This window comes from Lissotriton helveticus, chromosome 8, assembly GCF_964261635.1.
Source record: "Lissotriton helveticus chromosome 8, aLisHel1.1, whole genome shotgun sequence".
Taxonomy (NCBI): Eukaryota; Metazoa; Chordata; class Amphibia; order Caudata; family Salamandridae; genus Lissotriton; species Lissotriton helveticus.
Window position 1 is genome coordinate 39,635,243 of NC_136069.1, and position 22,091 is coordinate 39,657,333.

Here is a 22,091-nt window from a genome sequence, read left to right on the forward strand (position 1 = left end):
CTGTTGTATTTCGTTTTCCTAGATGCCCTCATCTAAACAAAAAAAATAGAATGACCATCACACCTTGGTTTGAGTTTTTATCCAGGGTGTGGGCGTCCTTATCTGTTTTTTCCTATCTCTCACTGCCAGGTTTTATCGCCAGGTGAAAGACAGAAAATAAAACATCACATTGTCCACCCTAAATTGGACGGGCAAAGCAATGTCCTTCCTTTGTCGGCCACTACTCTGTCGGGCTGTTGGAGGGTGTTTTCCTTCACAGTGTGGTAAATAAATAATTTATTACCGGTACTATTTTTGAATATATTAACAATAACAGATAGCTCAATAAATAAGAGGCAGGATCCGATGTATCCGAGTTGAACAGGCTTTATTCAGGCAAAAGGGAAGGGACTGGATCGGGACAGCCTGAAATAAAATGGAAAGGCAGCTGCAGCGCGCTTCATCACAATTTAGGTTACATATATATAGTAAGACATTTCAATTACATTACATACAGTAGGCGTAACTAGTGACAAGCGTAAGATAAGAACACATGGGCGTGAAAAGAAGGCGTGCACATAGACATGTGATGAGGACGTCACAGAAGTGTCATGAATGGGCGGAAACATGGAGGGGGCTACCTGAGCAGCTGGGACCTTTAACCTAGTGGTGCGCGCAAACGGGCAATGACGTGTTACCGGGGAGAACTGGGGCTATGACTTCTGCACTAGAAGAGGAGACTAAAGTCTGCGGTGTCAGGACGACATGTACCTATAGCATATCTGATATCTCGTGTTTGGTGTACATGTTGATAGAATCTAAAAGTTATCAGGGCAAAGGCTACTTGTCACTTCTGGGGCATGCATATATTCTACATGTATTGCGTGTGCTATGAATCTTCTATGAATATTAATACAGTATTTCTCTTACATGGAGACAGAAGGACTAGACTATAGCTGAAACTGTTTATGCGGTTCAGTAGCTTAGGAATGTGAAGAAGGAAAGCTGGACTGATAACTAGAAGCATAACATATTCTTGGCAGACAGGCAGGCAGAGCCAGGCCGGGCACCGCGCTGCTTGGCAGGAAGTAAGTGAAGGGTCAGGGATGCAGGTGGGGGCTGCATCGCTCCTCGGAGTGGGTTCAGGAGACTGGAGCTTGAATCTGGTGTCCGGGCCCTTCTGAGGCCTAGAAACGGGGACATTGCGATGAATTAACGTGCACACTGTAAAACGTGGTAACATAGGCCTAATACTCGTTGCTTTCACGAGAACTGGAAACTGGCATACTAGAGTTGGACACAACCATAATTGCGTCTTTAATCGATCAGAGGGGGATATATGCATATCGATCATGCACATATAACATAGGATGAGGAACACGTAGGCACATATAACAGGGCAAAATTCAATTTTCCACATTCCCTCCTTGTGCCCTACGTTTCCATCAGGAAACATCAATATTCATGATACCATCTATCTGTTCATATAGCATCATTTGCTCGTCTCGAATTGTCTTGGAACGGGGCTTAGGACTAGGAATACAAGAGGTAGCACACAAGCCGCAAATCGCAGGGCCACATTGTAAACAAAGGCAGCAACTGAATATGATCATTACTGCTATACCTAGAAATGACAATACTTTCCATCCCCAGGCAGATATGATACTCCAGAGCCAACCGGACCATGTCCAGGTGCCTGGATTCTGGTGTAACTGATGGGCAATTTTATGAAGTCTGGTTATAGCTGAATAAACAGACGGCGCGTTATTAGGAATGAAAATGCAGCAACTAGATCCGATGACTCTACAAGCTCCTCCTCTATCGGCCAGTATGACGTCAAGAACGAGACGATTTTGGAGCACGACAAATCTAATAGCAGATTGTTCTTCGGTTAAGTTACCTAGAGCGGAAGTAGTCTCATTCACTACTGCTTCAAGGGTTCTGGTTAGCCTATGTATTAACTTACTATTCTGGACAGGACCTATAAAGAAAAAGAAACCTTTATTGAAGTCTTGATATTGTTCTAGAGCAGTTTCAGTTTGATCGACAATTGGGGACTCAGTTTCCCTTCTATGTCTAACGTGTACTAGATGTGTGTTTCTGTGATAATCGGATGGGGCTAGAAAAACTGGTGGCAGTAGGAAGGCAATGTAACATGTTCCATCCCAATCGAGGGGCAGACGAACATATGCGGTCTGACCACACACAAAATAAGAATGACGTGAGGCTTTGAAAATAGATTTCCCACTGTCACTATACTCGACCATAGTAGTACAATCACTATGTCCTACATGTGCGGAACCATTCTTTCTGACACATAATTCGCCTTTAACTGGTAGAACTGAAATAGCAGGCAAATCCGGAGTAGTCTCGGACTGAACATTCAAAGCCATGAAATTCGATGAATAATTACCTAAATCATATACTTCATTTTCTAGATCTAATCCGGTTCTATGGGAAAGTCCTTCCTTGTCTGGGAAACATGTTCTATTCAGAAGGGACATATCAGTTGAGGATGACGTTAACATGGACCATGCTCCACAAGAACCATTATGTGAAAACGGATAGGGAAAGAGTGGCAGAACTCCCTTCGGTGTCTGAAAAGGGGGGAGTCGACCACACACCCAACAATTAGTGGCATTGCTGGTCTGGTGTGAATAGTGCAGCATTCGGATAAAAGTATTATTACGCATAGCAAGACGATAGGATAACTCGTGAGGAGGCAGATCACTAAATGTGTGCTCTATTGTAACATTAGAAAACATAGGTACATGTGAAATAGGAAAACCTAAATGTAACGCATAACTTATGCAAGTAACCATAAGGCTCAGGAATAATAGAAAGAACAGAGTAATGATACATCTCTTAGAGTTTTGACTAACTCTCTCACTGTGTGGGTCTATTTCATACATGTCAGGAACCTGTCTAACCGTTTCACCCGAGAGGGACTTAGACAATTAAACTGGCTGACTTACTAGACCTTAATTTCTGTTTATACTCCTGCTGCGGAGTTTTCTCTAACAGGGGAAGTTTAGATTCAGTGTCTGGACAGTCCTTGAGAACGGGGCAGTCCTTGAGAAAAGTCTTTGCTTTGAGTGCATGAAACTTCTTTACGTGGCTCACATGTAGCCACCCTTTTCTGTTTTCGACTTTCACTGCTGTCCGGGTGGTGAGAAGAACAAGGCGGTGCTCCTTCCAGCGGGGCTCCAGCGGACTTGAACGATCAAAGTTCCTTATAAGTACAAAGTCACCTGGAACGACTTCGTGCGGTTTCACGTCGGTGTTGTCTGGAAATGCAGCGGCAACCTGTGAACGACAAGATTGTAGTGCAGACATCAAGGAGGCAAGGTAATCTGTCAGCATATTACTGTCATCATCGGTAATTGTACGTGGTCTAGGTGTACCCCACATATTTGGGGGACGACCAAACACTATCTCATACGGGGATAGACCTGAACGGGAATGAGCGACCATTCTCATATAGAAAAGGGCGACTGGCAGTGCTACTATCCAATCTACACCTTTCTCTGCACACACTTTAGCAATGCGGATTTTCAGAGTCTGGTTATGTCTCTCTACGAGACCGGCTGCTTCAGGATGGCGTACACAATGGAACTTCCACTGGTACCCTAACAGAAGGGATACTTGTTTCATGAGCTCGGACGAGAATGGCTGGCCGTTATCTGAATACACGACCCTAGGTAATCCATAGCGGGGAAAGTACTCACGAACCAACTGCCTGGCAGTGGTCGCAGCTGTGTAATCTGGAACTGGATAGGCTTCTGTCCACCTGGACAAAGCGCATACAACTACGAGGACATACTTGAAACCTCGACATCGCTCCATCTGAATATAATCCATCTGGAGGACTTCAAAAGGGTGGTCAGGAGGATGGAATCCCCCTTGTTCCACCGGGACACCTTTACCTGGATTGAACTGACAACATATCATGCAGGTACGTACTTTCTGTTTGGCTGCTGCTCGTAAATGCTTGTTGAACCAGAGGTTCTGGATACTATCTAACATGGCTTTTTCTCCTAAGTGTGCTGGACTATGTGCGGTGTTAATAATGACTTGAACCATAGAGTCGGGGAGAAACCATGTGGCTTTTCCCTTCGTCAACCATCCTTGATCTGTCTGGACCCCTCCTTGTTCGGACCATTTCTTTATTTCCTCGGGAGTAGCATGTAACTGTATATCTATTACATCTTGTGTAGGGTCCTTAACTGTCATACAAGTAGTCTGATCTGGAGTGAGTGTCGGTGTCGTGTTAACGGGAATGTCTGGAATCTGAGCTGTGAGCTTGGCTGTTCGATCTGCTAGATCGTTACCCTGGGAAATGACATCAGTGGCTTTCGTATGTGCCTTGCACTTCATGATAGCGATAGCTGTTGGTAAATGTATTGCATCTAACAGAGCTTGAATGAGGGGGCCATGCTGAATCTTGGTTCCATGAGAAGTCATAAAACCTCTTTCTTGCCAGAGCACTCCAAAGTCGTGTACGACTCCGAATGCATAACGTGAATCTGTGTATATGTTAACTTTCAGGTTCTTGGCACGTATGCAGGCTTGGGTCAGAGCGACAAGCTCTGCTGCTTGAGCAGACAGGGTGTCAATACGATGTGTTTCTATAACTTCGGTTTCAGTAGTCACTGCATACGCGGCTACTAGTTCTCCTGTACTTGTTCTCATACATGAACCATCCACATAAAGTGTCAGGTCGGGATCAGGTAATGCAATGTCTGTCAAGTCTTTTCTTGGCTTTGTCATGGTGTTAACAACTTCCACACAGTCATGTGTGGCAGGATTTGAAGTAACTGACGGTAACAGTGTAGCTGGATTTAAAATGTTGCAGCGTCTGATTTCTATGTGTGGCTGGAACAGTGTCAGTTCATAACCTGTTAAACGTGCAATTGTCAAGTGCTGAGTCTGAGTTCGGTTTAAAAGAACTTCCACGGAGTGTGGAACTTGTACTGTCAGGGAGTGTCCTAACACTATGGAATCACTTTGTCTGATAGCTAGAGCTGTGGGTGCAACTGACTTGAGGCACGCAGGCAGAGCCTGGGCCACCGGATCTAATGTGCTAGAAAAATAAGCACAGGGCTTGTATTGTCCTGCTTGATCTTGTGTGAGAACAGATAATGCTGTACCATCACGTTCTGTAACAAAAAGTGTGAAAGGCTTACTGTAGTTCGGTGTTGCTAGAACAGGTGCTTGACATAAAGCTTTCTTTAACTCATTGAAAACAAGTGTATGTTCTTGGGTCCAAGGGAGGACAGTCGATACGGCTGCCTCCTGTGTCGTTAACTGTATCAGTGGCTTGGCTAGAAATGCGTACTGAGGGATCCATTGTCTGCAGTAAGAAGTGAGGCCGATAAAAGCTCGTACCTCCTTCTGTGTCTTGGGCTGTGGAAGATGTGCTATTAACTGGATACGGTCAGGTGTCAACTGCCTACCCCTCTTGGACAGTAAGTGTCCCAAGTAGACCACTTGCTGGACACAGAATTGCAATTTGGAAGGGGACACCTTGTGCCCCATCTCAGCCAGAAAATACAGGACTGTAAGTGACGCACGCTCGCAGTCACGTTCAGAACGGGCTGTGATTAGTAGATCATCAACATACTGGAGCAGGGCAGTGTCAGTTGGCATGTGAATATTGTCTAGTTGTCTTTTAAGTGCTTGACTGTAAATACTAGGACTTTCTGTGAAACCTTGAGGTGCTCGTGTGAATTTATAACTTCTTCCATTTAAACAGAATCCGAAAAGGAACTGGCTGTCTGGATGAATGGGGACACTAAAGAATGCGTTCTTGAGATCGATAACTGTAAAGAATGTGGCTTCAGAATCAATTGCAGTCAATAGGGAAGAAATATCTGGAACCACTGGGTACTGGGGTATGATACATTTATTAAGTTCTCGAAGGTCAATCACTAATCGATAAACTGGAGGTGCATTTGGATCAGTACGTTTCAGAATCAGAATAATAGGAGAATTACATACATTGGAGTCAGTTTCTACAACCACTCCCTGAACAATAAGTTCGTCAATAATTTTGGATAAGGCTGCTACAGCCTCAGGTGGCAACTTGTACTGTCGGATTCGTGGTAATACAACACCTTTCTTCAGAGTGACACGATGGGGTGTGATATGCATACAACCTACATCAGTTGGACCTTGCGGCCATAAATGCTGCGGTACATTCAATAATCTTGGATCAAAATCACGTAATACATAATGACCTTTAAAATCACGCAGGAACAGTCGCACCCCTTCTGGGGAGCAGCATATTACTGCTCCTAATTCTTTCAGAGTTTTAATGCCTAATAAATTTTCTGGACATGATTTCGTGAGTAACAAGTCTGTAGTTCGGGACAATGGACCAACTTCTAGAGTAACTGGTTTCGATATTTCATTAACAATAGGCTTTCCTGAAAATCCAAGGGAAACATTTCTAGAGCCTGAGAGTGGAGCCCCTGGAACCTCGTCATGACTGATGGTAGTCCTACTTGCCCCTGTATCAATCAGAAACTTTCTGTCTTTCCCTAATACTTGACTGTGTACATAGGGACCCTCTTGATCTACAGGAATCTCGATGAGAGGCACGCCTACCTCCCTCTCTAGGCTGTTTCATGAATATGGCTGGTAATCAGGATACTCTGACTGTGCGTACTGGTACATCTGCTGTGTAACGTGGTGTGTTGCAGCGATAGGCTGCGGTACTGTAACTGTCTGTTGTGCATTCTGTGGTGGCTGGGAAGTCTGTGAAACTTGTTCTTGTCTAGGCGGACGTGGTCTTTCTTTCGTTTTACCAGTAGCTATGTTGTGTTTCAGAACTGCACATTCATTTATATAATGACCTGGCTGTTTACAGTAATTGCATGTCCCTTTAACGGGAGCTGCAGGATGACTGGCTTGATTCGGACCCCTCTTCTGACTGTCTTGCGGAACAGACTGTGCAACTAGTACTTTCATTTTCGTATCCTTCATACGTCTCCTTTCGTGTTCCTGCTCTTCCCTGATTCTGTTCTGGTGATACTGGAGCATCTGGAGCATCTGTGACGGAGTATTAGCTTGCCAGGTACTTTCGACTTTCAGTACTCGATTTTTAACTTGTGGACTTGAATTCTCGACTAGTTTGGTAACAAAAAGATGGGGATACGATTCACTACTTGTTTTCAGACCACTATTAATAATGAAACATTTCTCAAATCTAGAATAAAAATCACTAGTATCTTCGTCTTGCTTCTGTTTACAGGCTGAGATGGCATCCCAATCTTCCTTTTTCGTGGCTAGTAATCTTGGCAAAACTTGTATTAACAATTCGGGCAAAGCTTTAGCTTTATCCCCAAGACCGGTACCTGGAACTCGTGTATTATCTTCAGTTTCTAATGCTGTCCAATCTATCTTTTTCTCTCCCACCTCCCATTCTTTTTCTTTTAATTTTTCATAGATGCCCGCAGGCAACAGGACTTTTAACATTTTAATGATATCAGGATACGTGTATTCTCCCATATGGAGCATGTCCTTTAATTCACGGTGAAACCCTGCTGGATCTTTATCATGACTGGGAATTAACTTTTTCATTTCCAAGAGTTCTATTTTCGTGATAGGGGTGTAAACAAATACTCGTTCTAGACTACCATCTTCTCCCTTAACTGGATGCACTTCTCGTAACGGATTCTGTCTGTCTATGTAGAATAATTTCCTTTCTGGGGGTGAGACGGAAACAAAATGTGGATTCAGAAACGTTCTGTATTTGTGGCGTTGTTCTAATATGACGCTAATTAAATCGGTACCTAGACCTTTCCATCTGTTTTGGAGTAACTCGTTCAATACATCATGTAAAGGACCTGGATCAGAATGCTGTTCCTCATACAGTGTAATGAGGTGCTGGATCATATACATACCCACCAGACGTTGCTCGGCTGGGGGCAGTTTCAGAAACGTTTGGGCCACTATTTCGTCTGGAAACGTGGTAGAATCACTAGTCCATCGGACTGCTGATCGGGCTAGTTCTTGTTCATGCATTGTACTAAGCTCGCTATAACCTATTCGTGATTTCAGAATTTGATCGGTGGCCTGGAATACTTGCTCAAGAGAACACTGTTCTGGTGCTGGAGGAGGAAAAGCTTTCTTGTAATCTAGGCGTGAATGTCGGTCGGGAAGTCTAGTTCTACCTACATACGCTATTCTGGAGGGATTCTCGCTGTCTACCTCTTCACTAGAAGAGTCACTCTCTTTCTCGGTTGCTCTTTTTGCTTCCTCTTTCTGGTGTATACGTATTATTTCCTTACGAATTTTCTTGTACATACTCTCTACACTACCTTGTGTCTTGTGTTTTCCCTCGGCTATATTGTCACTCCACCTAGTCAGGGCTTTCATCTCGTCTTGATCTTTATCTGGATAATCTTGCTCTCTTATTAAACAGTTAATCAAGAACTTTAAAATCATAAGTTGAACCTCGGCTTTCCTTTGTGACATAGCTTCCTGAATACTTCCTGGATTCTCTCCTGTACGGATAAAACGATATATTCTGTTTAGATGTTCCTTCATATCGGGCAGGGTGATCAAAAAACTGGCCACCCGTCTCAAACGTACTGAATATAAGATCATCTGATCTTCGCCTGGAACTGGATCATAGATACAGTCAGTAAGAAGTCGCTTGAGATCTGTGTATGTCGCCACTTTTGGCGTACGCTGTAACGCTATGTCATGCAGCGTCAGTCGTCTTGCTTGGGGCGGGGTGCTGGGAGCACTTCCCCCCGCTGCTCCTAAACTAGAATCGTCGGTGAATACTGTACGTGCTGGTAAGGTAACTGGCAAAGCAGGTACATTTACTGTGGGCTGGTCCGGGGGCACTGTAACATTAACTTGACCCACGGGACCAGCGACTGGAGGAACGGGAATTACATTATTAACGGGAGGCTGTGGGTGAGCAGGCGGAATAGGATTTGCATACTCTGGGACTGTGTCGTCCAAGTAGGACGAAAGAAAAATTTCAGCTGCGGTCGGTTTATGACGTAGCTTAATCGGGACCAATGGCGGCGGTAAATTACAGGGTGCTTCCGGGGTTGCTTTTGGCAGGCCCTCGGCAAGAAGAGGATACATACCTTTAATAAGGGCATTCCTCTGTCTGTCTGACTGTTCTGCTCTAACTCGTTCACCTTCTTCTATTACTTCCTTTTCTTGGGCTTTTTCTGAGGATTCCCTACTTAATTCTGTTTTTCTGAATTCTTTTTCGGTTCTTTTATGAGATTCTTTGCGCCATAACTCAATGGCATCTTTCTGGGACTGTCTGGCTTTCTTTTTCCATAATGCTTCTTCTACTCGCATGATGCACTCGGCATCCCATGTACCTGATACAGGCCATCTATATTTCTCTTCAAGATCTTTAGTATAGTCCGCCCATAAGTCTAGATATAATATGGCATCTAGGCCATGCTTGTGATACATAAATTGTCCGGGACTGTCCCTAGGGGGGACAGGAACTGCTTTTTCGAGTAACCCTTTTCTGGTCTTTAACTGACGTAATTTCGAGAACAGAGGCATTTTCAGAAATTTACTTGCGAACACAATACAAAATAATCACAGTAATAAAATGGCAAACAAAGCACTCATACCACGACATAAAAATACATAAATAACAGTTCGAACAGAATACTACCTGATACACTGAAGACAGAACACATGAATTTCTCGAGAACGGACTTACTAGAATTACTGGATGCACTGCTAAAACAGTACAGAACATACCGGTCCCATAAAGAGACACGTCATACCGTATCCACCTAGGTGAATACTTCGTAATGGATCTGCGTACCCAAACCCAACGGACCAGGAACAAACTAATGATCCTGTCTAGATACTTCCCCTGCAACGGTACTCACCGGGAAGCAGAAACTGGAAGGCCTCGGACTGGACTGGACTGCTACGACGTCGGACTACGAACTTCGGACTTCAGAAACAGGTGGGCCTCCGGATACTTCGGACCTTGCTCTCTCGGCTTGGGCTCTGGTCGGGACGAACCGCATTCCACACCGCTTCGTCTGGATGCCGGACCGCAGTCTCCGTCTCCTCCGTGGGCCTGAGGGAGACTTGAAGCAGAAATATCTGCACGTGCACGGTATTGTTCCGTCACGGCTGCAGAGGGTCAGGGGACCTGCGTAACATCGCCAGCGCGTGAGGAAGGGGTACGTCCCTATTCGGGCGCCATTTATGTGGTAAATAAATAATTAATTACCGGTACTATTTTTGAATATATTAACAATAACAGATAGCTCAATAAATAAGAGGCAGGATCCGAAGTATCCGAGTTGAACAGGCTTTATTCAGGCAAAAGGGAAGGGACTGGATCGGGACAGCCTGAAATAAAATGGAAAGGCAGCTGCAGCGCGCTTCATCACAATTTAGGTTACATATATATAGTAAGACATTTCAATTACATTACATACAGTAGGCGTAACTAGTGACAAGCGTAAGTTAAGAACACATGGGCGTGAAAAGAAGGCGTGCACATAGACATGTGATGAGGACGTCACAGAAGTGTCATGAATGGGCGGAAACATGGAGGGGGCTACCTGAGCAGCTGGGACCTTTAACCTAGTGGTGCGCGCAAACGGGCAATGACGTGTTACCGGGGAGAACTGGGGCTATGACTTCTGCACTAGAAGAGGAGACTAAAGTCTGCGGTGTCAGGACGACATGTACCTATAGCATATCTGATATCTCGTGTTTGGAGTACATGTTGATAGAATCTAAAAGTTATCAGGGCAAAGGCTACATGACACTAAGGCTGGGGCATGCATATATTCTACTTGTATTGCGTGTGCTATGAATCTTCTATGAATATTAATACAGTATTTCTCTTACATGGAGACAGAAGGACTAGACTATAGCTGAAACTGTTTATGCGGTTCAGTAGCTTAGGAATGTGAAGAAGGAAAGCTGGACTGATAACTAGAAGCATAACATATTCTTGGCAGACAGGCAGGCAGAGCCAGGCCGGGCTCCGCGCTGCTTGGCAGGAAGTAAGTGAAGGGTCAGGGATGCAGGTGGGGGCTGCATCGCTCCTCGGAGTGGGTTCAGGAGACTGGAGCTTGAATCTGGTGTCCGGGCCCTTCTGAGGCCTAGAAACGGGGACATTGCGATGAATTAACATGCACACTGTAAAACGTGGTAACATAGGCCTAATACTCGTTGCTTTCACGAGAACTGGAAACTGGCATACTAGAGTTGGACACAACCATAATTGCGTCTTTAATCGATCAGAGGGGGATATATGCATATCGATCATGCACATATAACATAGGATGAGGAACACGTAGGCACATATAACAGGGCAAAATTCAATTTTCCACAACAGCCAATGAGGACACTGTCGACAGAAAGCTGGTGATCCTCCCAACCCTAAATAGGGTGGGAGGAGGGACCATTAGTTTGGCATACAGGGTGCTCCATCACATTTATGATGTAGTACCCTCTCCATCAAACCCTAAATTTACCTATAAGATACCTGTAATCAAATGTACACAGAACTGAATTGCAAAAAAACCAAAATATCTGTAATGCAACCAGCAAGTGAACAGCATTGATTTTCTCATCATTTACAAATTGTTTGACTCGGTAGCAAAGAAATTCAGTTAAAATGTGATTTATTCATGCTTACATGCTACATACAAGCCATAAACAGGTTAGCACACATTTAAGTAGAACATTAACATTTTTAACCATCGCCCTTTCTAAAGTTTCTCTCACCTCACAATCTATTTTTTTAAGAGTTTTATATAGCTTAAACTAGACCCGAAGATATCAGGTATCAGAGCGCTTTACATGAGCACTTAATTTCGTTACAGACGGTATATACTCTCTGTGAATCGTAAGACTCCGAGGCACAAAACCTCGACTAAGATTAGATTGATTCATGGTTATATGAGTGAAATAACATACAAGCCGTAAATATATTAACACATATTCAAGTCTATCATTTACATTTTTTACCCTTATTTTGTCTTTAATACTCACCCTTTTCAATTGTTTCTGTCACCGTATTCCACAACCTTCCCCTACTTTTATACCCATATCTATTCCTTAAACGTATTATATTCCGGTTCCTCTCCAATACTCTGTTCGAAACCTAAATATTACCCATATCCTTAGCTTTAATTACCTTAAACTATTGCCAACCACCTCTTTTAATAAGTATTCCCCTCCAGGCAGCATATTAACCCCTTGGCTGCGGGGGGGGGGGGTTATTCCCCTGCTGTGCTGAGGGGCGTGCACAGTACCCCGGTGCTCATGGCAAGCTCAGCTCGTCATGAGCCACGGTCCTCATGACGAGCTGAGCTAGTCACAACCACACCCGTTTCATTAGAACGTTCGCACAGCAGGGGAATTAGCCCCGCGTGTGAGCGTTCTAACGGCCATGACGAGCTGAGCTCGTCATGAGCACACGAGCACCGTGGCTCATAACGAGCTGAGCTCGTCATGAGCATGGGTGGGGTTAAAGATGTTAACTTTGTCAGAGTAAAATCCCATATAACGTATCAATCGTCATAATGTATCAGTGATCCATGTTAGTATTAATAAAGACTCAGAGATAATGGATGGGATGCTTACAAAAGCCTGTTCCATTGGCAATCATTCTGGGTCGCATTGCAATATAACATTTTTCATCAACTATGCCCCTCAGCCAGAGACCCATCATATGCAAATCAGCATTCGTCCTGCACCAGTAACAACAGTCCAGGTTAAATGGTCAGGCCAGGTCCTCTCTGCATGGAAACATAAGCAATCTCACACTAGTTTTGGCCTACTTAGGATTGAGCTTGTGTTCTGTGGCGCAATAAGCCTGTGGTCCATTTCTGGGCATACCGAACTTATGTCATCACATTGAAGAAAACGCAAAAGTGATGCGTAGGATGCAATGCGTCCTCAGATACTGCCGATTGCTTGGTCGCACATTCCAACCTATTGTTTATCACCCACTTTGCCACTTAAGACCAGCCATATGTGCTCCAATAGGAGCAGATCAGCCCAAACTGTCAGACCAGATCCCATAAAAACTGGAACACAACCAACACCGGCCACTTCTGACCTAATCAGACCTCATCAATGTGTGATGTGATGTGATACTTTTATAGCGCGCTACTGCTCCAAGGAGCATCTTGGCGCTGCGACTCCTAGTTCCCACAGATAACCGCAGCTGGACTGGTCAAGTTGGCGAGGGTGGCTCATATCAGTGCTTTACAGCTTGTGTCTGACAGCGCATAAATCCATGTTTTCAACATTTTTCTGAACCTTCGCTCAGTGGTGGCTTCCCGGAGGAAACAGGGTAGTTTATTCCAGGCCTTAGCGCCGATAATTGCTAGAGATTTACCTCCCATGGTTGTCAGCCTGAATCTAGGCACGAGAAGGGGATTCGCTGTCGAGGATCTGAGTACCCGCGCCAGGTGGTACTGTATGAAGTGCCTATGCAGGTACATTGGGCCTTGGTGATGGAAAGCTCTGTAGGTGATAGTAAGGACCTTGAACAGAATGCGTTTTTGTATGGGAAGCCAATGTAGGGCATCTAATGCAGCAGAGGCCAAAGATTTCCTGGGCACTCTGAGAACCAGTCTTACGGCTGCATGTTGGACCATCTGGAGTCTGTGCAGGGCAGATTTATTTAACCCTGCGTACAGACTATTACAGTAGTCTAGGCGAGATGTTATCAGCGCCACTGCCACCGTCCGTCTGGCATTCAAGGGGAGCAGATCGAAGAATTTTCTAAGACTCCTAATTATATTAAAACAGGCACCTGCCACTTCTTTGACTTGTTGTTTGAAGGACAAGGTGTTGTCGAATTTAATACCCAGATTTCGTACAGCACTGGTAGTTTTTGGTGGAACCTCTGCCTCTTTCGGCCACCAGTCGTGAGGAGAAAAACAGTTATTGGAGCCAAAAGGAACAATTTCTGTTTTCGCCGAGTTGCACTTTAAGTGGTTGTTCGTCATCCACGTAATGGTTGCTGATAGGCATTCCCTCAGGGTTATTTCCGCATTGGTTTGATTCTTATCAAGGACCAGTACCAACTGGGTGTCATCGGCATAGGCAATCGTACTAATACCGAAATGTTGGTGCTCGTCCATCTTGGGCATAGTGCCTCTGCCCATACTGCGGTCTAACTTTTAGAACCGTATTGCGCATGTGCAGCAGACCCTCAACACATACAGGACAAACCTTTGTGTGATTGAACTGAATTCTTGTTCAAAATGATTACGCTTATGCTGATTAATCCTATAGTGTAATTCAGCCGATCGAGTCTACTGCCAGCCTACAGGCAATAACCTTGTGCTGCTATTTTTAGTCATCTTAAATTGTTTGCCTATGTTTTACCTTATTTGTTGGGCTTATTTGCTGTTTATACTCCTTCTTTTGACTTCCTACCATAGCGCTGTTCCTATCTTGAGAGTAATACCTTTTAGTAGCTTTTAGGAGTATACTGAGCATGTGCAGAAGGCCCTCAACACATATAAGGCCTAATGCTTGGCAGAATGTCCTCCAGTGCACCAACTCTGCTTTTCTCTCTCCAGTCACCACCAGAAATGCTGCACAATGGTCTGGGAAGCTTTCAAATCAGAACTGAATAGTTGCTCGCACATACCACGAGGAAAAGGAGGGCTAAGATAAGGGAGGTGGAGGCTCTTGAGGGCCGACTGGTTTTCCGTGAGGTTCAATATGTGATGAGCTCCACACTACTACTCCTACATCAGGTCCACATGGCCAGGGTCGAATTCCAGTGATTGTGGAGGATACAGCAAAGGCACATTACAGAGCACACCAACACTGTATGAAGTCGGAAAGAAGACCGAGAAACTGCAGACATGGGTAGAAAGATTGGTTAGGGACAGAGGTGGATCAGAACACTGGAAACCGAGGGGGGTATGATAGTCAGCAGGGCGCTGAGATACACCAGACATTTGCGTTACACTTAGCCGAGCTGTACTGGGCCCAGTGTGGGGGACCAGGGGAGTGAGAGAGAAATTTGTAGTGGATACACCCCTACTGATCGTCAAAGAGGATGGCAGACCAATACTCGACTGTGACCAAGTTAGGGGAATCAATCAGACACTTTAAGAGGGGAATAATTCCAGGCCCAAATGTTTCCTTTTCTTTGTTTTTGAAAGTGTAGGAGGGAAGCTAATGGGCCCACTCCAAGACAAAATTTACATGGTTAAAGAAAGGGGATCAACAACAAATATAATTAAGGGGGACCCACGGGCAATTTAACGACCAGCTCTGAATACACGCCCCAGTTTACATATACCACAAAAGTATCAGAGGGTCAGAATCTAAAAGGTGATTACCATGAACAGGGGCGGTTACCAAAAAGCCGAACAGTGAAAACTATAACAACCAGGTCAGGTTTGTGTCCGATCTCTGGCACCCATCAGTCACCACTCGGAACCGCCCTTCATCATTTGGGGCTCCGAGGACAAACACCACACCTGTTATTTGCTCCGACAGAGAAGGACTAGCCCTCCTGTGGGGCAAGGATGGTTGATGCGAGTTAGAAAAATATATACTCACAACGTGGCTGCTGGGGTAAAAAAGAGTGCAGTGCTAGGGATAAGTAATACCAAGAGTGATAAGGAAAGTGAGTAAAATTGGTTTGAGGAGCAAAAAATATTTTATTAAAGTATAGCTCCCAACACCAAGGTTAAAAAATAGCCAAGACAGGGGAATTAATAAACTGTCTAGCGGTGGAACGTGGTCAACATGTTTCAGCAATTATTGGCCCTTTGGCCTTGCTTTCTTCAGGACCTAAATTTAACGCTACTGCAAACAAAAAAACCCCTATAGTGAGAAAATTTGTGTTCTATAAATAAGAAGAAGAACGATTTTGTTATCAATTTGAATGTCACCTGAACCTTCTAGGTGTACTCGTTCCGATACTTCTTACGAATTCAGTATTTGACTGAAAAAGAAATGCATGGCATAAATAAAGCACCCACCACCTGTCCAACACAGTAAACTACCTTATACACCATCGATCATTCTTAACGTAGGTGAGATCTATATCCAGGACATTCAATCAATACACACTGTATTGTACTAGTGTCATCCCATTTAGTTAGAATATGAAAAAGTTGTTTACAAATTTCACGGACTCCTTCTTACCTGATTTGTAAGAAGTAAAGACCTCACCCCACCTGGCTGCGGCTCAGGACATAGGTGAAGCACCGCTCTGAAAAAGGTGAATAAATCCAACAGCTGAATCACTCACCACAGTGACAACAACAGATTCAATCGTGCGTCGCCGAGACCTACTGTCATAGTGTCAGGCCGGGGCACACAAGAGTATAGTAATATGCCAGTGTGACCCAGCTGAACGGTATAATTATTGTCATGCCCGTTCTCAGCCTGTTCAGTCAAGTGTCCATAAAGATGTCCACTCGTGAACATGGGATAATTCCATAGTTTGCAGCCAGCTCTCAGCAAACTTTGTATTATTAGGGTAAATAATCCTACTGCCAAACGTGTGTCTTAAGGCAGTGATACCCCATGCATGTGCAGTCGCAGTAATCCCTTAGTTGGTTTTAAGAATGCCAGTAATTTAGCGATGCAGCATAAAATGGAATGGAACCACTGTGTCAGAGAACTAGCTCTGTGTCAGTAGTCAAACAGAAATGCTTCACCCTTAAGACATGCGAAAGCTAGTGACAAGACGAGAGAAAGTGCTCAATGCTCTCGCGGAAACCTTACCTCTCCGTCGGTACTCCAACGCGGCATCTGTGCCGTCTGGGGAGGTGCCGGTAGCGTGTTTACACGCTCTATTTGTGTACTTGTAGCTGATTGGCCGAATATGCCCACGTGATGCGGGAAAGGGCCGCGTCATGCGTCGGTGGTGACAGACGCGCTGTGATTGGGTGGACGCTCAAGGGATTATACCTATAGCGTGCAGGGATAGGGTCGACGCTGTAGGGAAACCGACCAATCTAGGGTAGCCCCCGCGTTGTTATGGGAATAATAGGTAAATAAACACCGAACTGTGGTGTTTGCCTGGGGCAGGTCTATGCGATGTTCGTAATAGAGCATACATACTAACATTCAGAGTTTAGGTCAACGCTGCAAGGATCTACCCAGTGGTAAGTAGGTTCCGCGTTGACATGGAAGTTAAAGATAAACAACCGCCGAACTGCAGTGTTTGCATGGGTGAAAGTCTATATAATGTTCATGAGAGCCAGCCATCGCCCCTCTGCGACTTTCAAAGATAGTAGGTGTCCCACAGAGATCAGCAGGTCAGCAGAGCAGTAGCATTATGCCCTGTGATCTAGGATTACCCAGTGAGGATCAAATTAAAAATTCCTTAGGAAAGAAAACTTTTAATTTGTTATTCAGCACATTTTGATAATCGTTTGAATCTTGGTTACACTGAAAAATATAGGTAGTAATGTCAGAACGAAGACCAGTCTATGTCATCGTTAACCCTGTGCGGTCAGTGCCAAGAGTCAAAACCCATTTTTGCTCTTTCTTGAGCAGGAAATTGCTCACATTTGTGACATGGGAAGGGATGAACGGTTTTTCTAGGACCGTCCATTTAAATGACGTAGGTGGATGATTCAAGGTGATGAAATGATTGGTAAGTCTTGTTGCCTGCCTCTTGCAGTTGATGGTACTTCTGTGTTCAGACAACCTCACCTTGATCTTACGAGTAGTCATCCCTACGTACCTAAGGCCGCAGGGGCAGGTGATCAAGTAGATTAACTTATCGCTGTTGCAATTGGTAAATCTCAATTGCCTCCAGGGTCTGGATGTACCAATGTCAATTTCTGTAGTCTTTGACGTTTGGGCACAAGATTGACATGTGCCACATGGATGATGACCGGATACTGGAGGGAGGTCCCATAGAGTACCCACTGCTCTAGGGGTCTCGTCACGTGGTCTAGTGTGGACCATGCGGTCTCTCAAATTAGTACCTCTCTTGAAGGAGAATAACGGCTGTGGGATCGAGTGGGGTCCTGAATTCAAGATCGACCAACGTTTCTTCACAGCTTTTTTGATCAAGATGCACTCTACGGCACTCAAGACTCAACTCATCAACAGGAAATACCCTCCCCGCCTGGTACATCGAGCCATGAAAAGGGCTAGTAACAACAGCCGAGCTGCAATACTGGAACCTACTCCCCCGAAACCCCCACTGGAAAGACTTACTTTTGTACACACTTTTGGCACATTATCAAACAATATCAAAAAAGCTGTGAAGAAACGTTGGTCGATCTTGAATTCAGGACCCCACTCGATCCCACAGCCGTTATTCTCCTTCAAGAGAGGTCCTAATTTGAGAGACCGCATGGTCCACACTAGACCACGTGACGAGACCCCTAGAGCAGTGGGTACTCTATGGGACCTCCCTCCAGTATCCGGTCATCATCCATGTGGCACATGTCAATCTTGTGCCCAAACGTCAAAGACTACAGAAATTGACATTAGTACATCCAGACCCTGGAGGCAATTGAGATTTACCAATTGCAACAGCGATAAGTTAATCTACTTGATCACCTGCCCCTGCGGCCTTAGGTACGTAGGGATGACTACTCGTAAGATCAAGGTGAGGTTGTCTGAACACAGAAGTACCATCAACTGCAAGAGGCAGGCAACAAGACTTACCAATCATTTCATCACCTTGAATCATCCACCTACGTCATTTAAATGGACGGTCCTAGAAAAACCGTTCATCCCTTCCCATGTCACAAATGTGAGCAATTTCCTGCTCAAGAAAGAGCAAAAATGGGTTTTGACTCTTGGCACTGACCGCACAGGGTTGAACGATGACATACCCTGGTCTTCGTTCTGACATTACTACCTATATTTTATTTTTCAGTGTAACCAAGATTCAAACGATTATCAAAATGTGCTGAATAACAAATTACAAGTTTTCTTTCCTAAGGAATTTTTCTGACAACATAATTTGATCCTCACTGGGTAATCCTAGATCACAGGGCATAATGCTACTGCTCTGCTGACCTGCTGATCTCTGTGGGACACCTACTATCTTTGAAAGTCGCAGAGGGGCGATGGCTGGCTCTCATGAACATTATATAGACTTTCACCCATGCAAACACTGCAGTTCGGCGGTTGTTTATCTTTAACTTCCATGTCAACGCGGAACCTACTTACCACTGGGTAGATCCTTGCAGCGTTGACCTAAACTCTGAATGTTAGTATGTATGCTCTATTACGAACATCGCATAGACCTGCCCCAGGCAAACACCACAGTTCGGTGTTTATTTACCTATTATTCCCATAACAACGCGGGGGCTACCCTAGATTGGTCGGTTTCCCTACAGCGTCGACCCTATCCCTGCACGCTATAGGTATAATCCCTTGAGCGTCCACCCAATCACAGCGCGTCTGTCACCACCGACGCATGACGCGGCCCTTTCCCGCATCACGTGGGCATATTCGGCCAATCAGCTACAAGTACACAAATAGAGCGTGTAAACACGCTACCGGCACCTCCCCAGACGGCACAGATGCCGCGTTGGAGTACCGACGGAGAGGTAAGGTTTCCGCGAGAGCATTGAGCACTTTCTCTCGTCTTGTCACTAGCTTTCGCATGTCTTAAGGGTGCAGCATTTCTGTTTGACTACTGACACAGAGCCAGTTCTCTGACACAGTGGTTCCATTCCATTTTATGCTGCATCGCTAAATTACTGGCATTCTTAAAACCAACTAAGGGATTACTGCGACTGCACATGCATGGGGTATCACTGCCTTAAGACACACGTTTGGCAGTAGGATTATTTACCCTAATAATACAAAGTTTGCTGAGAGCTGGCTGCAAACTATGGAATTAACCCATGTTCACGAGTGGACATCTTTATGGACACTTGACTGAACAGGCTGAGAACGGGCATGACAATAATTATACCGTTCAGCTGGGTCACACTGGCATATTACTATACTCTTGTGTGCCCCGGCCTGACACTATGACAGTAGGTCTCGGCGACGCACGATTGAATCTGTTGTTGTCACTGTGGTGAGTGATTCAGCTGTTGGATTTATTCACCTTTTTCAGAGCGGTGCTTCACCTATGTCCTGAGCCGCAGCCAGGTGGGGTGAGGTCTTTACTTCTTACAAATCAGGTAAGAAGGAGTCCGTGAAATTTGTAAACAACTTTTTCATATTCTAACTAAATGGGATGACACTAGTACAATACAGTGTGTATTGATTGAATGTCCTGGATATAGATCTCACCTACGTTAAGAATGATCGATGGTGTATAAGGTAGTTTACTGTGTTGGACAGGTGGTGGGTGCTTTATTTATGCCATGCATTTCTTTTTCAGTCAAATACTGAATTCGTAAGAAGTATCGGAACGAGTACACCTAGAAGGTTCAGGTGACATTCAAATTGATAACAAAATCGTTCTTCTTCTTATTTATAGAACACAAATTTTCTCACTATAGGGTTTTTTTTGTTTGCAGTAGCGTTAAATTTAGGTCCTGAAGAAAGCAAGGCCAAAGGGCCAATAATTGCTGAAACATGTTGACCACGTTCCACCGCTAGACAGTTTATTAATTCCCCTGTCTTGGCTATTTTTTAACCTTGGTGTTGGGAGCTATACTTTAATAAAATATTTTTTGCTCCTCAAACCAATTTTACTCACTTTCCTTATCACTCTTGGTATTACTTATCCCTAGCACTGCACTCTTTTTTACCCCAGCAGCCACGTTGTGAGTATATATTTTTCTAACTCGCATCAACCATCCTTGCCCCACAGGAGGGCTAGTCCTTCTCTGTCGGAGCAAATAACAGGTGTGGTGTTTGTCCTCGGAGCCCCAAATGATGAAGGGCGGTTCCGAGTGGTGACTGATGGGTGCCAGAGATCGGACACAAACCTGACCTGGTTGTTATAGTTTTCACTGTTTGGCTTTTTGGTAACCACCCCTGTTCATGGTAATCACCTTTTAGATTCTGACCCTCTGATACTTTTGTGGTATATGTAAAGAAAGGGGAGGACTTCCGTGTGGTCTATCATCCACAACAGTAGTTCTTATACATAAACAGGGCAAACCAGCGAAGCACTGCTACTTTTACAGGCAGATTACGCTGCTTAACACGGAAGTTAAGATTTTGGCGAAGGTTCTTGCGAATCGTCTTCTACTTGTCATGGATTAATTGGTATCCCTGATTAGTCTAGCTTTGTGCCCTTACAGTGACTTGCATCTCTATTACTGGTAGGCCCAGGTGCATGTGGTTACTGAAGTGCATTCGCTGCCCAGCAGGAGCCAGCAGTACTAGGAGGCATGCGAGTTATGGACCTGGAGGGATACATCTGTAAGTTGTACAGTACACGACTGGTCAGACCTCTCTCCCCGATAGACTTAGCAATTACAATATGGAGGACAGCAAAACATTGGATGGGATGGGAGGATGATGCTGAAAACCCCCTTGTGGGACACGAACGAGCTGACAGAGCTCCGATCCCTGGAGTGGCGGAAACTATGGGATATGCAGGGCATCTCCAAGGTGGGAGATGTGTGGGGCTCCCAAGGGACGCTGTCCTTCCTGGAGCTCTGGGGACAGTCTGAGCTCTCCAACAGTCTATAACTGAGCTACATACAAGTACACTACACACTCACGAGATACAGTGCTAAAGAGCAAGACACAGCAGAGGAGACACCTCTACAAAATATACTGCTTGAAGCCTCACTGAGGACACACACAGTCTCCCAGATAAACAAGACACTTATCCCACACACTAAACCACAGTAGGTGGCTTTGAAAGAGAGATAGGATAAGGATCTGGGGATCCTAGAGGAGGGGGCTGGGATGAATCATGCCGATACTCCAGAGAGGTGGCCATTAAGGTTGGGTTCCCCTAGTCCAAGTCAAAATTCTACACATGGCATACTTCAGCAGAACTAAGTTGTGACACAAGAAGAAGATAGACAATGACAGATGCATCAGAGGCTGCTGTTTACCCAGGTTCTCTGCTTCACACAATTTGGGACTGTCCAAAGTTATGCTCCAACTGGGTGCAAGTGGAGAAAGTGATCACGAGGGTGGTGGAGAAAAGTGTGCTCTGACCCAAAGGCTGGTCTTCCTGGAATTTTGAGGAGAAACAA

At 44.8% G+C, this 22,091-nt stretch overlaps 1 protein-coding gene across 2 annotated transcripts in view; it reads right to left on the minus strand.

Moving 5' to 3' along the window:
- The window catches only part of LOC144772302 (uncharacterized), a 71,909-nt gene that overhangs the window by 9,979 nt on the left and 39,839 nt on the right, over positions 1 to 22,091 (minus strand). The gene's annotated exons all lie outside the window — the stretch shown is intronic.